Source organism: Pyxicephalus adspersus, chromosome 6 (genome assembly GCF_032062135.1).
Source record: "Pyxicephalus adspersus chromosome 6, UCB_Pads_2.0, whole genome shotgun sequence".
NCBI lineage: Eukaryota > Metazoa > Chordata > Amphibia > Anura > Pyxicephalidae > Pyxicephalus > Pyxicephalus adspersus.
Genome location: NC_092863.1, coordinates 6,961,996 through 6,986,032, shown reverse-complemented (window position 1 = coordinate 6,986,032; position 24,037 = coordinate 6,961,996). Strand labels below are relative to the sequence as shown.

At 39.9% G+C, this 24,037-nt stretch overlaps 1 protein-coding gene across 3 annotated transcripts in view; it reads left to right on the top strand.

Moving 5' to 3' along the window:
- LKAAEAR1 (LKAAEAR motif containing 1) overlaps positions 1-24,037 on the top strand; it is a 40,084-nt gene that overhangs the window by 5,016 nt on the left and 11,031 nt on the right. Inside the window, exons 2-4 of one of the 3 annotated variants that reach the window (XM_072414380.1) lie at positions 3,337-3,420; positions 9,671-9,773; positions 21,757-21,839. The gene's annotated coding sequence lies outside the window, so the exon portion shown is untranslated. Of the gene's footprint in view, positions 1-3,336; positions 3,421-9,670; positions 9,774-18,710; positions 18,858-21,520; positions 21,639-21,756; positions 21,840-24,037 lie in introns of those variants that run through there. The other 2 variants (XM_072414379.1, XM_072414382.1) reach the window with 2 other exon arrangements.

The following is a 24,037-nucleotide window of genomic DNA, read 5'->3' as shown; positions in this document are numbered from 1 at the left end:
TTCGACCACCACTACTAACTGCATGTTTTTGGAATCTGGGAGGAAACCTAAGCACCCAGAGGAAACCCATGCAAATACAGGGAGAACCTGCAAACTCCATGCAGATAATGCCCTGACCATGATTCGAACCTGGGACCTGGGCTGCAAAGCTTCCAGCATAATCATCCTTCCTTTGCCTTTTTATGTACAGATCTACATAACGACAGGTATATTTTAAACTAAAGTTTAAAATATAAAAAAGTAAACTAAACTCATGTTAATGTAACTTAGTTAAAGTTCTCAGTCTTGTTAAATTTGCAGCTTTCATTAAAATAATGCATAATGATCTTTCCATGAAGGTCGGAAACTTCTGTTATGGGATGACACCTCTGTCCGTTCCTTCCATTTTATGTCCTGTGTTTTATCCTGTTGTGTGCACTTCTGCTGGAGACTGTAAGCAGGTGTACTAGCGTTTATTATGAAGGCATGACATCTGCAACGACATCATGCGTTGATGTGCAGCTGTTGCTGAAGTTTGTATGTGCAAATGGAAGTGGCTTCAAAGATGTCCAAAAAGATATAAATGAATAGTATATCAATAGTATTTACAATTAACTTTGTCTTGTACTTAGTACAAATATCATACCATTTGGTTTTATTTTAACACCCCATGCTTTTTTTATCTTTACAGCCATTTTCCAGCAAAATCATTGTCAGTTGTCAGCAACTGCATAGACCCAAGCCATGTGGAGGGGCTAAGGCTTCGTCACATTGAACCCAAGTGCTGCATTTTTTGGAAGCAGGTGTCACTTGCTCTTCTGCACATGGAAGTACCAATTTTCTAAAGAGCAATTAGGTAGTAATGGTAATCTAGTATTGGGGTAATGATGGTAAAGGTTAGTATAATCCAGGTAGTAGCAGCAGAAGGTGCCAGAGGAGGGCCAGGGAGATGGAAAGGATTACGTTTAGAACTCTATTGCGCCAATAGAATTTCTTTTGTATCTTGTAAATCACGATTTTGCTTCTTTTCAAATCATACTAATATAGGAAAAGTATTGTGGGTTGTTTTTATTCTCTAAGACCAGACATGAACAGCCTGATAACTCGAAGCCATGCTCTTGGTCTGATCATCTTATATGATAACTCATCTGCTTCTGACCTTCCTGCAAGAATTACCAGGAGCCCCCAGCAATCCAACGCATTCATTATCTCATTGGGAGATTTTCTGACTACATCTATACAATTTATTTATCAAATCTTAAAAGGGGACAGCTGGTGGAGTACAGAACAATAGAGGTCCAACAAAAACGGGCCGAGCTTCTCATACATCTTCTTTGCTTTATTAGATATGGTTTGAAGCGGCAACTAATGAGACCTCTCGTGGGGCTTCATGTTATCAAAAGACATCCCTCAGGATATGCAGCAATAAATAGAAATCTTTAGGGACAAAGAGCAATCAGGAGACATCCATTGGTTTACAAACCGTAAGGACATCATGTTTGCATATATTGCAATCAAGACAAATCTCTCTCACTTTAAATACACTGTAATTATGAGATTTTTCTCTCAGGATTAGGGAGAGAATACGATTAGATTACAGAGTAATAAACACTTGTGATATATGGTAATCTAGAGAGACCCAACAGCTCTTATACCAGCCAAGGGATTGCATTTAAAAGAGCAATGTCCTATTTGTGTAAATAATAAATTTTTTAGCTGCCATTTCAATTTATAGGAAGAAAAAAAAATTTAGAGGATGGGTAATCAAAGTTTAGTTCAGAGCACCTAGCTATCCAACACCATGTACCTATGGAAAAAAAAAACAGTATTTTCAAGCAATGTTTATGGTATTGGTATTACAAGGAGGATTTGTGGTAAGATGATGAATTGAGTGAGTAAACTCACATGGTGGCCATTGTCACAGAGCCAGAAAGGTTTAAAGCAAAACTAAAGTGTAGAAAATAAAATTGTGAACAGGCAGGTCCTTTATTGCAGAAGGGACATGCGATTTCCCTTCTGCAATAAAATAACTTTATCTGTCCGATCGCATTTCTTAAATACACTAAACTGTTACCATTCCATGACCAATGGTTCAAAGTTTACAGCAGCCTAGTATCTCTCAGGGCCACAATCTTCTTTCTTCTGTTCGATCTTTAACAATCTTGATTGGCCAGGGCAGGTGACTTAACTCTCGCACAGGCACTTGGTATTTCATTTAGTCCTTGCGACCGCAGCAAATTTTAACAGAAAGGGACAGGTAAGTATGTTTTATTGCAGAAGGAACATTGGCTGTCCCTTTCTGCAGTAAAGCCCTGTCACACCACAAATATTGAAAGCAGAACAAAGGGAATCAAAGGAGTTTAGGGGAAATATTTCATGATAACTGTCTAAACAAGGATTTTCCTTACTTTGAGGATATTTCAGATGCAGAGCACTGCATTGTGGGAGAAATGAAGGTGTTTAAATATTAACCCAACAGTTCTGTGATTTTCTCAGGCTGTCCTGAGCAATGCTGATAAAGGTAAATGCATATCTTTAATGATCTGTATATATTGTATATATAGGCCATTTTTAAGTTGAACTCCAGGCAATCCGTACACAGGTAAAATATATATATAGGAGTGGTTTTACCTGCCCAATGATTTGTAATTCTGTCATTCCACTACTTTTTATAAACGCAGCAGAGCCAGGTTGGTAACCGGACTTTTCCGTTCTGTAATTAAATCATGCAGCTTGGTCATCTTCCTGTACACAGCCTGTGATTAAACAAAGGAAAGCCAACTACAGACAGATGAGCTCATCCCTGTATTCTCCTCTCCTGTCACCATTATCCTTCTAAGCACATGTGCACGCATGCTCATCTCAATGGCCAGTGTTGTAAATCCTTCTTCCAAGTAGATAGAATGAAGATCGTACCTAGTCAAATTAATGTACTTAATATTTATCAATTATGTGATTTTTTTTTAGTATTCCTTATCTATTCTTCTTTTTTTAATAATCTATTTAAAGCTGTTGAACAACTAAAGGGTTTAAAGTTACCCTTATTAGTTCCAGAAGATATACAGTCATAAAGGAATGGCATCATGCTAAGTGTGTTTAGCAGTGAGAAATTTCAACAATGTGATCAGAGGGTGCAGGAGACTTCTTATATGCTGCTGAAAGTGGAGTACAAGTGGCTGCTTGCATTGGTGATGGTGTCTTAAAAGCAGTATAGATGAGACAGCTGTAGAGGGAAATAAATCATTAGCTGCACTTCTGAATTAATTCCACTTGTAAACAGTGTAGCAGCACCATTACCCAAATGTATTTACCAGCTGCTTACATTTTTATCATTTTTTTCTGTCACTTTTGTTTCAGGTGCAGTCCTCTTTAAGGTAGCGTAACACCCAGTGTTAATTCACTTCATATGAACCCAGGCCTCCTTGGACCTGCCATCTGGAGGTAAGTCATTATTCAACCTTAGCTCAGAGAGCAACACTTACACAACCCAAAACAAGCACTAATCTATGCAACAGAAAACCACACACCACAAATGTAGAAGAGTATGAAGAGAAAATGCACAGAAGACACTTGGATTTCAGGTTTGTTTCTAAATAATTTTAAAAAAGTGAACTGCTGGTTAAGGGGGTGAAGCCTATAATTGATGTTCTTCTTTAAAGCAGGGTGCCTCCATATAGAATAATCAATACAACTAAAGAACTGTCTCTAAAGGCAACTGGAATTTGCAATGCATGTGTTGCTCCTATGACAGGTTCCCTTTCAAAGCTAATCTTGGCATCTATCTAGATTTGTCATTTCCTCAGACTTGATTATTAGCAAAAGGAGGGGAAGTCCACAAAGCCACTTCTATCTCATTACATTTTTATTTTCAAGTGGCTCATTTAATAGTCTTGAAGCTCCTTACAGTCCCAGGTTGTTATTATATCCTAATCATTTTAGCAAGTGAAGGATTTACAAACGGCGTACCGAGATAACAAGTGTGGGTCCAGGCCCCTGGGTGAAAAGAAAGTTTTAATGCAAGGGGATTAGTTGTGATCCCAGCACAGCTCCGTACCAGGGGCATCTTTGCTGCTCGCCCTCCCTGAGGACACCAATGCATCTGTTCCATTGGAGTCATTATCCCAGCTCATCCAAGATCCAATTATACCCTGAGCCAGTTATATACTTAATACATCCTCGTCCGCCTCTCCAAGAAGAGCTTTAGCTCTCCCAGCATTTTCAAGCGGCAGACAGTTTAACAAAGAGCAGGCTTCCTCCTAGACAGAGATCAGAGAGTAAATTAAGGGAGCATTTAAAGGTATCCTGCCCTGAGAGATACTGGGCTGATGTACTCTTTGAACCATTGGTCAAGGAGAAACTTTGCAAAGCGGTAAAGTCAGAGTGAAATTTGAAACTTTGTTGCTTTTTCCGGGTTATTAATTCAAAGTATGGAAGCCAAAAAGTTAAGCCAAAAAGACAAAAAAAATTGTTTTTTTAAGGCAGCCTAATTTTCTTTTGTGCATTGACATTGTAGCCCTTTGTAAAAGGTACAGCAATGTTTATTATATAAACTTTAGAGTGTGTGCACATTATTTTTAATGAACACGAAACATAAGTGACCATCAGTGGTAAAAAAATACCCGTTTCCCGTAAGTTAAAAAAAGAATATGAATGTGCCTGTTCAGTGCGAAGAGGGTTACGCCAAAACCAAATGTGTGGCATCAACAAGAAAGCTGAAAGATGCACCGCTATTGGGATCACTTAGGTTTGTTGAGAAATAGTCATGTGAGATATATATTAATATTATTATTTTTTATTATTAATAAACTGGATTTTTATGGCGCCAACATATTACGCAGCACTGTACATTAAATAGGGGTTTCAAGTTACATGACACAGGAGGAGGAGAGGACCCTGCCCAGAAGCTTACAATCTAGGAGCTTACAAGCTGTATATAAACACATAAACATATATATATGTATATATATTCTATTTATTTCAAAGTATTTTTGCAGTGGGAATTTTTAGGCTATTGTCAAAATCACTTTGCATCCCAACAGAGCTTTTTACACATGCTTGCTCTGCTTTTAGATATCTACTTTTCTTGCTGTCTCTCTTTGTTTTAGAAGTCTTCCACGCATTCTGCTATTGCTATGAAATCACCTGCTGCTTGAATTCATTTAACAAATGCAATTTGACCCCTTTTTATTCATCAGTTCCCACATTTCATGTCAATATATAATGTATAACAGCAGTGGTTTTAAACATTCGCTCCCTAAATCTGTGTGGTACTTCAACTAAGCTGCCCATTATATGTGACAAAGTCACAGCCCCAAGCTACTATTGCAGATATGTGACTCACCCCACTTGGAACAATACATAAAATGTTTTCACCTCAGCTTTATTCACACAAATTGACAAGGGGTAATCATTGGGTTTAGGTCTGCGCAAAATTTGGGCCCAGGTTGAGGAGTGGGCAAAAGGAGAAGGATAAACCCAATGGGGAGGGACGAGTAGTTGGAAGGACAACGATACACCCAACAGGGAATGGGTTTATTATCACTGGACATTGGTTAGTTAGTGATAACTATTGCATGAAAAAAGTTTATAGTTGCAGGAGGAAAATATGGATCATTACAGTATGATTTAATGATCCTGCACAGAAATGAAATCAGTATGTTGGCTTTTGGACGCTAAAGCTCAGCACTGTTCAGTTGATGGCCTGTTTGGGCATTTTTGTGACCTGTCCCTTAATACTACAACATTAGGCAATGTTCACACTGACCATGAGGTTGCCTTGCTGTATGGTTACTACTCCGCATGGGGACACGCTACATGCAGCTTCTTTCAGCGGCAGGCCCTTAGAGAATGAATAGGGATGGCAGTAGGCTGTACTGGTACCGCTCACTGGCTCTAGCCATATATATATATTTATTTACATAAATCGGCTATCTATCCAGTGACTTCACATCACATCTATCCAGTGATGATATTGATGTTATATTAGGCATCTCATTTAGCAAGCTTCCTGTGCTGCAAATCTTTAGCTAAACACCATTACTGCTAAATAAAATTATTTTTTCTTTAAAGATAGAGCTATGCTTATTCCAAGCACTGTTCTCACATCACATTCATATTTTAGTAGCATGTTTTGTTCTTACTTATATATTTATTCATCCTAAGAACACCCATGATCAGGACAAGAACACCTTGTTATTAGATTTGTTTTTTGCGAATGTGGTTCATTAATTTAGATCTGAATTCAGAATTAAACAGCAGATTTTTAAAATCTTGATCTGCAGTCAGATACCTCAAGTTTAAAAGTAAAAAAAAAAAAATCCCTCAATAAAACTTAAGCTTTATACTTGTTCTTTAAAGCTAAACAAGAGATGATATAAGCCGCCATTAGTGACCTGGTTGTATAATATCCAGCTGTATTGGTGTTTTACTCCTTAGCCTTTAATCCCTTCTGAATCCCTGACCCAGGTTGAGTATACAGCTCAGGTGTTCAGTAATTGTGTTATCAGTATGATTGTTTCAGATGTGTGACTGCATCTACTGACACCAAATATGAGATTTAAATCCAGTAAAAAAGCATTCTGAACAATGAGGTCAGCAATACCAGCTCACATCATCTATAGCTAGTAGCTTTGATTATTCGACCCAACTTTCTAAACTTTGACTCTTCACAATAGTAACCCCATAGGCAGTTTGGTTAGCTCAGTGGTTAGCACTCTGGCCTTTGCAGCTATAGGTCACAGTATCCCGGCCGGGGCTCAATCTGCACAGAGTATGTTCTCCCTGTGTCTGTGTGGGTTTTCCTTCACATCCCAATAAACATGCAGTTAGGTTAATTGACTTTCCCTCAAAATTATCCTTAGACTACATTAATGACACATGACCCTGACATTAGATTGTGAGCCCCTTTGAGGGACAGTTAGTGACAGGACTATGGACTTTGTAAAGCGTTGTGTATTATGTTGGTGCTATATAAATACGATGTAATAATAATAATACACAGCACTAAGTACTTCCCAGACACTGAAAATATCTGCCCTTGAAGTACACAGCCCCAGCAGCCTTGGTACCTAGGAAAATTATTTCTAAATATTATTTATTATTGGAGCACATAAAATATTAACTTGATTTCCGAATCACTGGTATGATTCTAATAAATAGGACAGTTTAAACAGAATCTGGAATCAGTAACAAATCTCACCCCAGCGTAGCTCTCTGAAACTTTTGATTTGACTTTCCTGATGCTGGGACTAAATCCTGACAAGTTTTTATTCCCTCTGTAGAATCACAATGCCTTAAAACACAATAATTTACACTGACAGGGGGATTAGGAAGACAAACACCTAATAGCAAAGTGAATCCTCTGTTAGAGACACACACATGAGGGTTTAGTAATAACAGATCTGTCTTTGATGGATTTGAAAAAGTTTACCTGTTTGCTTTTCAAAATATCTTCAGGCGAATATAAAAAGGCATTCTTTATTTCACATATTCATTAATGTCATTAAAGAGTTCTCACCCTGTGTCTGCAAGGAGAGAAAATACTAAACTGTCGTGCACCATCTGATTATTAAAATCAGGCTTCCTTTTGGGTGGACTGGATGGGCAGAAGGGGGAGATGCCTAGGTGGGCTTTCAAATTGGAAAACAGCTTGGAGTGGATGTTAGCAATGTGTGAATATTTGCTATTGGTATAGAGAGTAAATGTTGATGTTTTAGTGACACATAGCATGGAGGATTTTAGGATCTCTCGCTCTGTACAGTAAGGAAAAAGGAGAGCAAGAATTTTGAGGTTTAAGGCGTTTCTTCTGCTTAGACTTCTGGGAATTTTCTCCTTCATCCACCCTTATGTTTTGTTTTCCGAATTTTGACAGAGGGCAATTCTTTTTCTTCTTTTCTTTCCAAATTAAAACAGCCTGGTTTTGATTGAACACATTATATATAATTAAAGAAAAGTGAAAGCGATCATACTTTCCAGGATCCCTCCCATAACTCATTTGACAAAACTAAAGATAAGCTACTAAAAATAGTCATGAGTTTATTTGTTCACAATTATGGAAATTCCAGATTAAGCACGCTTCATGGTTTTATCTGTGAACCGTAGTGGAGAGTCTGAAGTGGAATCTTTCTGTAATGGTAAAAGCAGATAAAATTGGTAAAGTAGACTAGAATTCCAAGTTGAATGATTTTCTGTTTGCTAAAGCATGCCTGACATTTATATTAAAATAAAAAGTTTAATGAACATTAAGTGATTGGGTTTACATCTACCTTTATAAAATGTGTAAAGCAGGTAGGTACAAACCCAACCACTGGAAAAATCCAAAAACCTGGTAGGTGCGTTTTTTTGATCATGAGATGATCACATGTCACACTATCCCCAATATCACACTGGTAATCACAGGAGGTTTGTTTACAAGCTGCAGCTGTCAGTTTGCTTCATATTGACAGCTACAGCCAGGAAGGGGCTGTGCTTGGATCCAGTCATGCTGGGCTTTGTGTATAAACAAGAGAAGGACACAGGGCTGCTTTATCAGTTTGCTCCTTTCCTTTGCATTATTCAGTCATAGCTTAACAGCAACTTAAGCTTTATATACACAATAAATAATAGTTGCCCTGTCATGTTCATCAGGTAAAAATGTGATATTGGTGTACAATGGTCCCCTGACGTCATTTATTAATTTGCCACGGCAGACTGATGCATGACTGATCGGGAACAAGCACTGTGGGTTTCAGTGCAGGAGAGGACAGTGGGGTGCCATTTGTTTGTCCTCACCCTATTCTTTCCAAAGAGTAGAAAGTGCAAAAACAAAAAATCAATTCCAGTGACAACTACCTGACATACATTGGAGGCTTTGGTCCAGGACCTGGCTCTGCTATCCAGCAGAGCTGCTTGGATCACAAAACTGGCAAAACAAACAGTTCACATATACACTTATAAGTTACCGGTATATAAGTTTTGTATGTAAATATTTTCCTGTTTTTTAACTAAGTGACTTTTACGTGTGACAGTGAGCGATGTGTTACTAGCAGTAACAGTAACAATTATGCAGGCAGCAGTTCTGAGGGCCTCCACTGACCAACTACTCCTTTTTTGACAATCCTGCTTCCAGCGAGCTGGACACAAGATACAGAACGAGTTGCAAAGGTCATGGGGTCATCCCTTCGTTATAGATTATAGATCTGTTTGTGACGTGGAGAAATGATGTTAGTGATAACAAGAGGACTAATTATCTGGAAATAGCCCAATCAATGGCCGGACACTATGGCCTTCTATCTAATCTCTGGAAATTCATTAATTGGAGTAGAAACACACACTTTGCCTTTCCACCACCCATTAGGGGACTTCTAATTGCAGAGTATTGCAAGGGAGGATGAAGGAAAAGATTTATAATGAGCAGCGACTGAGAGAGATTGCCCGGATACAGCCGGTGTAAGAAAAATAGGGCTAGTCAGACGTCACTTCGATGGCAAGGTAACAAAGTGCAAATTGGATTTTAAAAAATCTTTCTCAGAAGACATTGATTCAATAAATGTAAAACATTCTGAAATATTATTAAGTTTACCAAAAGAAAAGCTTGTTCTGCTTAAGACAAGTTTATTCCATTGTATTGGGACAGTTGTCTTTTTATAATACTGGAAAACCATTATCGTGTTCCGTGTCTTATGTAATGTGTGCCTATTGTTATCTCCATCAGAAATCTGAGTGACAACACAGGAGCATAACGAGAGGACAAGTACAGAGTGTGTCACCTCATACAAGAGGTGTAGAAACGAGAATCTTCATGGCAGGATCAGCAGGTATTTTACTGAAAATTGCACCATAGTTTAAGCTTACAGTATACAAAGGGGGTGCTGAGAAGTTCCTGGCTTTGCCCCCTTAGAGATGAAATAGAAAAATGAGTTTGGGGGCATACGACAGCCTAATATCTTAGTATGTAACTGTGCAAATATCAGGTCTTTGCAATTCCTAAAACTATTTTTTTTTTTTTAGTGAGAAGCTGTGATGGCAGAGGCACAAGCAAGTTTCACGTCGTTTGAGTTCCGGGCCGTCATGAAGTTTTTCTTTCTTCAGGGAAAGTCAGCAAAGGACATTCACACTGAGATGTCACAAACACTGGGGTAGAGTGTCATTCCTACAGCACTGTCAAAACCTGGATATCTAATTTCAAGGCTGGGCATTTCAGTCCAACCTGCTATGCTGTCCATGAGCTAATTATTGAGGACCAGCGAATACCCGCAAAAAAGATTGCCCAGATACTTGACATCTCACGGGAGTGTGTTGGGATTGTTATCCCCACTATCCTAGACATGGCAAGCTTTCAGCGAAGTGGGTGCTGAAATGTTTGAACAGTGATCAGAAGAAGGAACGAGTTGAAGCATCCAAAGCTGTATTGGCCCATTTTGAAGCTGCACAGGACTTTTTGGCTAGGTTAGTGACTGAGGATGAAACCGGGCCCCACATCTATGATCCTGAAACCAAGGAACAGTCAAAGGAATGGCGCCACAGCGGGTCCCCGCAACCGAAAAAGTTCTGAACCCAGAAATCGGCCAAAAAAGTAATGGCGTCTGTTTTCTGGGACAAAGACAGTATTCTGTTGGTGGACTACCTACCTCAGGGCTCTAGAATCACCGGACAGTATTATGCTAACCTCCTTAACCAGCTGAAGGAGGCAATTAAGACAAAACGCCGTAGAAAGTTGACCAAAGGGATCCTTTTTTTGCAGGGCAAAGCACCTGCGCACACTTCCAACTTTGTGGCTGCCAAATTGAACTCCCTGGGTTTCCAACTGGTCCACCATCCCCCCTACTCACCTGACCTGGCCCCTTCGAACTATTATTATCTGTCCCGAGTTTGAAGAAACACCTGAAGGGGCAAAGTTTTGAGGACATTTCTGACATCAAAGATGCTGCTTTCAAGCCTTGTTTAAATTGTATTTTAATACCCTGTAAATAATTATATATAGCACAGCTATGTGCACAGGAATGTGTAGAAAAAAAGTAAGAAATACAAAAATGTAATTGTATTTAGGGATATCAGGCAAAATATTTTTTGCTTCTTAATTCCAGACTGATATTTCCAGGATATAGAAGAAGGCAGTTATTCAGCGGCAGCCAGCCCCCTCGAGGTTCTCCCCCGCCTTGCAGAGATTTGTCGGTGACTAATTATGAGATCCTATCTGGTCTCTATACGCGGCAATTTATCAGAGAGGCCTGTGAGCTCTGTCATCCAAGCACCGTGTAACTTTCACATTCATTATAAGATAATATCTCACCTAAGCCTGGGCGCGTTATTACTTTCTGAGAGAGGAGACATTGCGGTGGTGTACAATGCTCTTCCACCAAACAGCTCTATTAAATGGCTGCCAAGTGTCACATGACCAAATCGCCTGATATCAGCAAAGATTATTTCTCTCGCTATTCAGCTGCTCCTAATGGAAGCATAGGACTGGTATTCGAACGCCTGGCAAAGCGGCGAACAGTAATATTGTAAATGGAGATTTGCTAATGCAGATTTATGAAATTAAGGTTTGGCCTGAACGTAATTAATTTGAAGGGAACAATAACTAAACAAAACAGGGAACACAATCTGAGCAATCTTTTAATTAAAGTTGGAAATGACTTTTCTTTGATGCCAGGCTTTTCTTTCTCGGTCCTATTATTTACATTTTTACGTCTCCTCCGAAGGAATCAATTCATAAAGCAGATACTGTCTCAGTTGTCTGTTAAGAGCACTTTACAGGAATTCCAAACCTTGAGATTTTAAAAGGTGTGAAATCTTGCAGCTCAATTTCTTTATAAAGCAGAAACCGCTCCAGTGCAAAAAGACCACAGAAAAGGACCTTTGCTCTATGTGTGAAAGCAGTGGTCTTTCTGCAGAGGTCTAACACATCCTTATTCTGAGACAGACCCTATAGCTCCCCAAAACATGTCGTTAGGTTAATTGGCTTCCCTCCCAAAAAAATTGACAGACTACATTAATGACGTAAGAACATTAGATTGTGAGCTCCTTTGAGGGACAGTTACTGCCACGACTATGGACTTTGTACAGCGCTGCGTAATATGATGGCGCTATATAAATACTGAGTAATAATATTAACTGCAGATGAGCCAAAAGTAGTCTGAAATGCACAGTAAACAATATCATAGCTGGAAACTGTAGAAGATGACGTTTTTATGATATACAATGCCTAGACTTTATTATATTTATATATTTGAAAAGTTCGGCTTTATTTGTTGCAATGCTGGTTTATTCATTTTGATCAGTCTTTGGGGGGGGTCACAATTTGGTTTTATTTTAGTGTTTTTTAGTACGTTGATATGTTTTTATTTTATATTTCACATATTAGAAAATATTTTTGTTTTTCATGCAGCCAATAAATACAAGGCATATTTATCCTGTGGTAATATAGCCTTTCTTATTGCACAAAAATAATTCTATATGGGAAAATACCTCATAATGTACCATATTTCTACACACCACTGCATTACCCTGAGGAGGGGACCCTGTGAGGCCCTAAAGAGTTGGAATTAGCTGCAGACATAGGAAGGTGCAAAGTGTAATGCCACACAAGGTGTGAGAGTAAACAAGAGGTAAACAAATACCCAGCATTGTGTTATTGTGTGAAAAGTCATTCATAAACCATTCAAGACTTTTCTAGAGCTGGCCTGACTTTCTGGAATGGTCTTCCTCCTCCTGTTCGGCTTGCTTCTTCTCAAAGCCCATGTTTTCAAACTCACCTACCTGTCTCCTCACTATTTCCCATCCCTCCATATCCCCCTCCTATTCTGTGATTCTTCCCCCACCTCTTAGATTGTAAGCTCTTCTGGGTAGGGTCTTCTCCTCCTCTTATGTCACTGTCTGTATCTGTCATGTGCAACCCCTATTTTTTGTACAGCACTGCGTAATATGTTGGTGCTATATAAGTCCTGTTTATTATTATTATTATTATTATTATTATTAATAATAATAATAACCATTTCATTAGGCAAAACTGAATACAAATTTGATTAGTACCTATTAATAAATTATATACAAACTTCATTATTTGTTCACACTTGTGGTGAAGTTGTGATGTTTTTCACACTCCCTCATGCCAGGAATTGCTGTCGCTTAGAAGCGTCTCACTGCGTCAGCTCCAACGCAGTAAGTGGTACCAGTATTGCTTACTGTTACCAGCTTACAAATGTGGAGAACCGGGATTTTAGGGTTTGAGCGGCTGGCGAAGTGCCTGCCAGTCGCGCAGGATTGCACAATTCCGGCTACGTGCAATAATTGTCGTTAGAAAAGGAACGATAATGACAGATCAATGATTTTTCACAATTATTTTAAACAATCGTTTAGTAAACGATTACATAAACCATACAACATATATTTGGGCCCGAACCAGCACTGTAAACTACAGGGTTCTGTTATTTGATGCTGTTATGCACAATTAAGGAACTAGTAGACAGTGAGCCATATATTGAACAACTGAAGATGTCAGTCCCCAGATTCCTCCATAGGGCAGATTCAGAAACCCAGCAGGTACAAGCATTCCCAAGTGGCTCCCACTAGCTGGCACATTGTCAGATGCTTGGCCCCCCACACTGCTAAAAAAACGTTTTCTATTGTTTTTCTGTTCTTTATTGACCCTTACTATCAGCACTATTACATTCCCAGTGAAACCAACACACATCAATACTGGCATTTCAATTTTAAAATAATCAATACATATTTTCAACAAGCTGGTTACAAAATTAAGGAAATATTCATGCTCATTCAAGTGGTTGAACAAGACTTGTGTCCACATAGTTGTTTTTTTTTTTTATTTTGAATCCTGTATGCACAAAGCAATTTTTGCAAAGGGACAGACTTGTCTAGTAGGATCACTTTTACTACACAGGGCTTTGTTTCTTTTATTAATCCTAACCTATCTTAGAATAATAGGAATAATTGTCTAATTCTGTACTAAATCAGCAATGGCGATGCAAATAAAACATTACAGGTTTAGCATTGTAAATATTTTACAAAAATGAAAGCATTGCACTTTATGTGTGGCTGGCACTGATCACATGATCCACCCTGGCGGAATAATAAATGACCAGCTGCTAAAGACCAATATTGCTTAATAATACGGAGGACACAATAAGCGCCTGCAGCTCCTCCTTCCATGTCAGATTCTTGCCCGAGACACCGCTTATTGTTCGTATTGGGCGAAAATCATTTCACATGTGTACATAGCCTAAGGATAAGCTTTACTGATCACAGTGCTTTAGGTATGACTTCACAGGGGGTGTGATGGACCTCTCCAAAAGGACCTCTGCTTCCATACACCAGGGTCTCTATTAAAATGTTTGCCACAATGAACAAAATCTGCCCCTCCATTCATACCATTCTTCGGCATTTATGGTCTGTTAATAGCAATGCAACATATTTCAGCATAGCTTGGAACAGGTGGGCTGTGCGGGGATTAAAACTGAGATAATAAATGTGTTCAATCAATTGAAATGCTAATTATCACATTTGAAATCTGTGTATTTGGATTACCCTAAAGTTACTAAGGTACACAGCAGGTGTGCTCCTATTGGCCAGTCCTGTTACAACTAATTCACAATGCAAATTTAGTATTTAAATATACCCCATAACATCACATATTTCATTATACCATTGTATTGCCCTGAGGGAGGGGACCCTGTGAGACTCTGAAATGTTGGCATCAGGTGACAAAGGAAGGTGCAACGTATGCTGCTGCACAAGGGTCCTGTACTTGGCCACAAGGGGCCACCAAGTCAGTTCTGCACAGGGCCACATTCTTGGCTACATCTGCCACTGGATTGCATGTAGACCTAGTTGGCATCCTTCAGAGTGTTGGCGACTTTTTATGACTTTGGAATAGCTCCATCAATCGCAGGATTCCTCCATATTGCATCAGGTGCTGATTATGCAGTTCTGAACACAAATTTGTTTTAAGAATGAGACTCAAGAAGCTTCTTCTGGTCCATCCCTTTATATACTAGCTCCTGATGATATATAATGCAGTGCCGTCCTAGACCAGGAGTAGCTTTGGTATTTACCAAAGTGCCCCTTAAAAGGTTAGGGGTTAGGAAATGGTAATAGCTTAGATTCTCTAAAATCTGGTTTTATAAAAGAGGGAGCAACACAACAGGCTGTGCATTTGCTTCACAGCTTATCTGAGCAATGCTTTACATAGAATGCTGCAGTAAGTCAACACTATCACTGCTTCATAGGGCCACTTCATAAGTAAGGGCCACAAATACTCCATCTCGGGAAGAACTCCACTCTAAAGGTGAATCAATGATAATGTGGAACCCATCACCCATCAATATTGGGCAGATCCTCAGATTTTGGCCAACTGTAAAGCAAAAAACATGGCAAGGGAGGGGGGGGGGGGGGGGTCCATGTTCAGGACAACTGTGCTGTATTTAATGTACAGCGCTGTGTAATATGTTGGCACCATATAAATCCTGTTTAATAATAAATAATAATAGCTTGTGCTAACCACTGATTGGAGAATTCTAGCTTTGAAGAAAATCAGGCTGGATCATTATTGCCTGACAGTAAGGCTACATACACACATACTGGCGTGTGTACAGCGCACGTTGTCCATCGTCTGAACGACTGTCCTGGCGGATCCATGGACGATGAACGATCTTAATGGAAGTGAAGGGGGAGGGAGCGCAGCAGGGTGCCACTCCATCATTCTCTCCCTTCCATAGAGCAGAACGATGTTGTATGTACACCACTCGTTCATGCATCGTGCAGTCGTTAGTCATTGGAAAGGATTATCTTCTTGCAGAAGCAACATTTCGTGTCCTTTCTGCAAAGGAGGACCTGCCTGATCACAATTTTTTTTAAGTTTAGTTCTGCCTATTGTTATGTATATGTTATTGTACATATCATTTAACCCCTTTCCCCTAACCTGAAATAACTAACTCACCCAAGATGGCACGAGAAATCTCTGCAGCTCATCTACAGGAGGCTTTTTTCCTACTTCAATTAATAAATATATGATGATGACTTGTGGTTCCTCTGTTTGTTTAAATCCATCGCTGTCCTGGTGGCACTTGTGCCTTTCAGCACCATGGGACTGTATCAACACAGCAGTTATCCTTTAGTTGTAACTCCATCCCCCATTCCTTTTTCCTTAATATTTATAATGTATTGCTCCTTTGGTGTAGAGGGAATGAAAAATGTGTTATTTTTGTTCTGCATTGATGGGTACATTAGCAGCTTATTTAAATAATTCTTTACTTTAAACAGTAGCTACGGTAGAAAAGTCTATCCCCTTCCAACAAGTAGCAGAGAAGGACCCTTACTCTGTGTGTGAAAACAGTGGTCTTTCTGCATTTAAATTGTATTATCCCAACACAGCTAAGCATTATTCTCAACTGATGTGAACGGTGGTGCTCGACTTAGGAAAGAATCTGACATGTGTACAGCAGTCGCCTGATGTTGTTCATGGATCCATGAGGATGCATTTGTGGACTACTGATGGAAAACGACTGCTGTACGAGTCAAGGGAGGAGAACACAGCAGGGAGCCACTTGCTTGTTCTCCCCTCTCTCCTCCCCATAGAACATTATGACACTGTGTGTACAGTATTAGTTCATTTATCTGTCACGCTCTGTCTCTGGAAATAATCATGCAACATAATTTCTAGCTAGGAAAATTGCAGGTGCGTGCACAACCTTATTTTAAGGTTACCTTGTCACAACTACAACAATCACGCCTGCCATGCTATGCTGTACAGCATATACAGCAGCAGGTGATGAACGCCTGGCAGACCGCATGTGAACGCTCTCTTGTAGCAGCTGATCGGTGGCCTGAATAGTCTGTCTGAACCTGACATAGGGTTTTGAAAAGGGGACCTTTTTTTCCCTTGTTTCTTGTACTGTGAATCCAGAGATTTTTAATTTATTTTTAAAAATTAAAAGTGGAATTTTAATCACACACTGGGAAAAAAAGATAGATAGGATTATATATATATCAGCTACCTCGCTATAGTATATGTATGCACTAGAGCTAAAACTGCCTCCGCCAGGCACATCTGCCAAGCTGCCATTCACACTGCCCCCTCCTAACATGCCAGCTCATTGCACTGTGCTCAGAGAGGGCACAGAGGAAATATTTATTGACATATAAACCCCACAGGTATTTTGTGTATTTTATTCAACTCGGAACACTGAACATTTCATAAATATTTATGTCAAACTGCTGCTTTACTCTTTCAGTTATTGATCGCTGAAATAAATGCACAAAAAATAAGATAAAAGGAATAAACTATGGCTCCTTTTTTCCTACATCTATTTTTGGGTTTCTCAATAATACAGAGATTTGTTTCTCCCTTTCTTTCAAATACTTGAAACTGTAACCTAAAAACAGAGCAAATGGTGGTGTTCCAAGCTAATACACGGAAGCAGCCGTTGTTTGTTTTTGTATGTAATAAAGTTGCGGTTGTTGTATTTAGGCCTCATATTAAACTTTATTGGCTAATTGACTCGGTTGCTATGGCAAGTTTTGGGTGTAATAGGTAAATATTGATAAGATCAATTTCTGAATATTATATTAAATATGTTAAAAACATAATAAAATTTCTGATTTTTATAATAAATGTTCTGGTTATTGTATTGCAGCTTCCTGTCAGCATGTATTAGTAATAATGTGGTTGCCGTAGCGCTTTATAGGCAGACTGTGTTTTTGTATGTAATAAAGTTGCGGTTGTTGTATTTAGGCCTTATTTTAAACTTTATGAATAAAGACACAAGGTTGCCATGGCGCTTTATAGGCGGACTGTGAGTGTTTTTGAATGTAATAAAGTTTTGGTTGTTGTATTTAGGCCTCATATTAAACTTTAATAACAAAGGCACAGTTGCTATGATGCTTTATAGGCAGACTTTGAGCGTTTTTGTATGTAATAAAGTTGTAGTTGTTGTATTTAGGCCTCGTATTAAACTTTGTTATTAAAGTAACATGATCGCCATGGCGCTTAATAGGCAGACTGTGTGTTTTTGAATGTATTAAAGTTGCGGTTGTTGTATTTAGGCCTTGTATTAAACTAATAATAAAGACGCAGTTGCTATGGCGCTTTATAGCCAGACTGTGAGTGTTTTTGTATGTAATAAAGTTGCAGTTGTTGTATTTAGGCCTCGTATTAAACTTTATTAGTAAAATGACGCAGTTGCTATGGCGCATTATAGGCAGGTTGTGGGTGTTATAAGTAAATATTAATATAGACAAATTCTGAATAGTAAATTAAAAGTTCATATTACCATGTTGAAAGTTCAGATTTTTATAATAAAAGTTGTATTCTTATATTTCAGCTTCCTGTCAGCATGTATTAGTAATGACACGGTTGCTATGGTGCTTAATAGGTAGATTGTGGGTGTAATTCATTACTTATGTCATGGTTTATTTTATATAACGTTCTAATTATTATATACAAAGTTTTGATTATTATGTTGGTGCTTTTTATTAACATTTATCAGAACAGTGTCAGTGTTGCCATGGTGCTGTGTAGGTCAATAGCTGCTGTAATAACAGAGCCGGCACTATAGGCTTCTATAGTTTATTGTATAGAGTTTAATTTTATTATTTTGGCGCATACAGGACAAGCTGCCACAGCCGTCAGCCAGTCTCCTCGCAGCACAAACTCCGCCCCTTTTAGAACCCAGTCCAGGGGCCGCGCTGCTATTGGACAGCGTAGTATCACGTGATCAAAGTTCCTGGAAGATCGCTTAGTAACCTGGTTTCCCCGACAACGTTTGATAACAAGATGGCGGCGTGAGGAGAACGGAAGTCCATGTGGGGACACACAGAAGGAGCATTAGGGGACAGAGGGCAAGTTGTTGTTGCGGTGCCCGAGTGGAGTGAGGCCGTAATAGGTAAAGAACAGCCGGCATCATTTCACACCATTTACAAGTGCAGAACATATGTGACTCTGTGTTTTATATAAAACTTCCAGGTATGGCGGCCAGCTAAAATAAAGGCAGAGCACCAGCTGGAAGGACTTGGCTGGCTGCTGAACTGAGGTGTAAATTAATTACACGGATCCATATGCACCTCTGATAGTTACATATTTCAGAAAAGTGATGATCCTGGTGGTGCGCAGACCTGTCAGATGTAATATTACCTGTCTGTAAGAGCAGAACGAGATGTTAGAGAGGACGCCAGAACAGGAGGGCAGATCAGTGATTGGAATCAATATGTTTATTATTATTATTAACCACCTGGGCGTTACACTGATGTCTAGATCTCTGTTCCAAAAGCGTTACAGGTTTTCTTGAAATTTTTTTTTTTAAATTGTAGACCTGTAACTTACAGAAATATGTCCGAACAGGGTTCTAGTAGATATAATTTCTATTATTTTGTATTGGATTGGATACAGGACTTTGTATTCAATCCAATACAAAATGAGAACAAAATTCAAACTCATTTTGGATTGGATTGAATACAAACTCCAAAAAAAAAAAAAAGTTTACATTTTTTTATTATTTTTTTTTAATACATATTATACTCATACTATTATATATACTGTAAAATAAATGTTCTTGAAAACAATGTGCTGCTTTTACACATATAAATCCAATGTATTGCATTCAATATAGTTATTTTGTATTGAATGCAATACAAATTGATTTTGAATTTCCCGCCCCGCCGGCAACGTACACGCGCACCGACGTCACCGCGAACTCCCCGGTAACCCACTGGGTGCAGAAGCCAGCCAGAGGAAGAGAGAAAAACACGGAGATCATGCCGATGGACGACGCGGGACGCCGGCGGATCAGGTAAGGCTGTATTTACTCTTACCTCCCATAAGATTACCTACCCAGAGTGTGACTCGGGGTTACCGCTTTTAGCAACTTTTTTTCTACCCCGAGTCACACTCAGGGTTACTGCTAGAGAGGTTAAACAGGATTTATATAGCGCCAACATATTATGTAACGTTGTACATTAAATAGGGGTTGCAAATGACAGACAGATACAGACAGTGACACAGGAGGAGGAGAGGACCTGAAGAGCTTACAATCTAGGAGGTGGGGGAAGTAACACACAATAGAGGGGAGATATGGAATGGTGGGAAGTAGTGACGGTTTAGGAGACAGAAGAAGTCGGGTAGGTGAGGTTGAAGCGTTGTGTTTTGAGTTCTCTTTTAAATGAGCAGAAAGGAGCAAGGTGAATAGGATGAGGAGACGGGGCAGAGCCGGGGCAGCTCTAGAGAAGTCTTGGAGCCGTGCGTGTGATGAGGTTATGAGTGAGGAAGTCATTAGTAGGTCATTGGAGGAGCAAAGAGAGCGGCTGGGGGGGTATTTTTCTATTAGGTCGGAAAGGTAAGTGGGACAAGAACTGTGGAGGGATTTGAAGGTAAAGTACAGGAGCTTGAATTTGATTCTCAGGTGAAATTGTAGTTCTCTTCATTGGCTTCCAAGAGGCATCAGAAGAAGAGCAGTGGGAAGGCCGTGTATGGGGTTGGAAGGCTGTGTATGGGGAAGGTAGGTCGTGGGATGTGTATGGGGTAGGTACGAGGGTGGGATGTGTATGGGGTAGGTAGGTGGGAAGGCTGTGTATGGGGTAGGTAGGTGGGAAGGCTGTGTATGGGGTAGGTAGGTGGGTAGAATGGATGAGTCTTGCTGCAGCATTCATAATAGATTGTAGAGGAGAGAGTCTGGTTAGTGGAATACCAGAGAGGAGGAGGTTACAGTAGTCCAGACGAGAGATAATAAAAGCGTGTATAGAGTTTGGTGGTCTCTGGGGACAGGTTGGGGCAGATTTTGGAGATGATGCGTTGATGAAAGTGACAGGACCTGGAAATGTTCTGACTATGGGGGGTTAAATGAAATGGCAGAATCAAAAGTGATGCTAAGACAACATTTATATCAATATTGCTTTATTATTCACCTATGTAAGGGGCATTCTTACTGGCCAGCAATTTTAGGGTGCAGTACACTAACAACATTTAGGGGGCGCTCTCCTACCAATATAAATGGCATTTATTTGTTCAATGACGAGCAGCCCTACAGTCACCATAAAGGGTCAGAAAACAGTTTTGTTGGGGAAATTAAGAAGATACAATCATTTTTACTGGGTATCCTGGTACCTAATAAACCCAAGGACCTTATAAAAAATGGAGAAATCTGCACTATGATAGAATACTCACTGTAATAATTGTCAATGAACCTCAATGGATACAGAGAGATGTAAGATACGATGGCCCACGCTGGGTATCTGGAGTATGAGACTATTGCACGTGTGACATATAAATAATAGCAATGGAAGATTTCACTTTGTGTCTCTGGCTATTAACCGATTGGTTTCTCCATAGTATGTAAGTTTTAGTGGTTTTACAAGCCGGCACCATAATTGTTCTGCACCTATAACTTAATGGGCACTTTTGGTTGTTAGTACAAATAAAAGGCCATTTAATTGGGCTGCCGGGATTGTCAGCTCAGTCACGGTGCTATTAATTATCCGGGATGGAAGTAGACAGCGCTAGGCTCTGTATTCTCTCCCCATGTCATCAGACAACACAGCCTTTCTGCTTCATGTAATTAGATTACACGGGGTTCAGGAACAATTTTCAGTCCTGGGTGCACATTAGCGCAGAGCAGAAGAAAACCAAATTTGCATTTTTATTACAGAACTAAAAGTAACGTATGCCTGTGGAGGTGAGAACGTAGGGCTATGATGTGAGAACCTCTGGGGGGTTATTAATAATCAACAATGCAGCAGCAGAAAAATGTAATTTTTATGTGTCAATATATAACTCTCCTTTTATTTCCACAGGTACCTGTGCTCACGAGAAGCACAAATCACAGATGATTGGTTGTAGCAGTTGCTGGATAGCTTGGGCAGCCAATCACATAACAGTAAGTGGGAGAGGAGTTTTGTCAATGACACCAGGGAAACACATGTCAGGCGACTTGATCTTATTTCAGGGGACGACCTTATTAAACAAGAATACAAATTGTCATACCCTCTGATTGGAGCACAAGATGACAATTGGATATGTGGGAATTGTCTAGTAGGAGACCCTTTGTTTAATACAACAACTAAGGAACATAACACCACTTCATAACTGCACATACTCAATTCTTCTTAATATCTGAACAAAGTTCAAACCGAAAAATAGTCATTGGTTTCCTATTCTGCTGAACTGACATATTTTACGTCCTTTTTGCACCACCCATTTTAGCAGTGGCCAGGTCCTAGTGATGAGCTTTTGTATGCCATGCTAATTAAATATCCAGAATGAAGCTTAAAACTTCATTTAAAGTGGGGCTAAAGTGCCAGTTTGATTATTGGAGATCAGGAAGGGGTTTGTAGCAGAAAGGGACAGGCAATGTCCTCTCTGCAATAACTATTCTTACCTGATCACTGACTAGCTGTCATATTTGGAGCAGCTCGGCATTTGGTGTCGGGTATCCCGGCAAATTATAAAATTCTATGGTGGCTCAGAGGTAGCACTCCAGCCTTTGCAGCGTTGGGTCCCAGGTTTGATTTCCAGCCAGGACACTAACTGCATGGAGTTTGCAGGTTCTCCCTGTGTTTGTGTGGATTTCCTCCGGATACACCGGTTTTCTCCCACATTCCAAAAACATGCATTTAGGTTAGCTGGGTTCCCCAAAAACTGTACCTTAGACCAGGGGTCAGCAACCTTTACTATCAAAAGAGCCATTTTGCCTCCTCTTCCACTAAAGAAAAATAGTCTGGAGCCGCAAAACATAACACAGTTTATAAACTTTTAAAAGTTTTAATATTTTTTTAATTTTACCTGTTACAACAAGTGTGCATGTGTAGGCCTACTTTGAAATAAATTAAACACTGAACTATGCCCCTAGAAGCCTCCAGCTTCTAACGTATTATCCTGTTACATTAGCTGGAGGCTTCTAACCTAACAGGGTAGATTTTTTTGATGGGCAGAGTTCCTTATGTTCTGACGATGCCTTAGCGATGAAATTTTAAGGGGTGTTAGCCACAGGTGTCCCTCATTTGCAGCTTTAATTTTGTTCACCTGTACCCCCCAATCTTGAGTAATTGGGGTTCAGGTGCTAGAAGCCTCCAGCAATGTGTAACAGGGTAGATTATTTTGATGGGCAGAGTTCTTTATTTTCTGACGATGCCTTAGCGATTCAATTGTAGGTGGTGTTAGCCATAAGTGTCCCCCACTTGCACCTCTATTTTGGTCACCTGTACCGCCTCCCCCCGTTCAGAGAAATTGGGGTTCAGATGCTAGATGCTTCCAGCAATGTGTAACAGGGTAGATTTTTTTGATAGGCAGAGTTTTTATGAATTTTTAGGAGGTGTTAGCCACAGGTGTCCCGTACTTGCACCTCAAATTTTTTTCACCTGTACCCCCGTTTCCAGATAAATTGGGGTTTAGGTGCTAGAAGCCTCCAACAATGTGTAACAGCGTAGGGGTTTTTTGATGGGTGGAGTTTTTAGGAGGTGTTAGCCACAGGTGTCCCCCACTTGCACCTCTAATTTTGTTCACCTGTACCCCCTTCCTGTTCCAGAGAAATTGGGGTTCAGGTGCCTCCAGCAATGTGTAACGGTAGATTTTTTTGATGGGCAGAGTTCTTTATGTTCTGATGATAGCCTAACAATTCAGTTTTAGGGGGTGTTAGTCACAGGTGTCCCCCACTTGCACCTACATTTTTGGTTTTGTACATCTCCCCATTCCAGAGGAATTGGGGTTCAAAGGAGGGGGATGTCATTGTACACACCCATTTGTACACGCCCTGTGGTAGATTTATTTCACTGGTAGATTTTTTTCATTAGAACACCGGATAGGGAATCCCCCTCCTCCGCAGTGTCTTGGGAGGAAGGGGATCCCCCATCAGAGATCTCCCCGCGGCAGCCGAAGGGAGCCACAACAAGGAGGCTGAAGAGCCGCAGGTTGCAGACCCCTGCCTTAGACTGTATTAATGACATATGACTGGGGTGGGGACATTAGATTGTGAGCTCTGAGGGTCAGCTAGCTGACATGACTATGGACTTTGTACAGTGCTGGGTAATATGTCGGCGCTATATAAATACTGGATAATTGGGAGAACAAGGTTTCCCT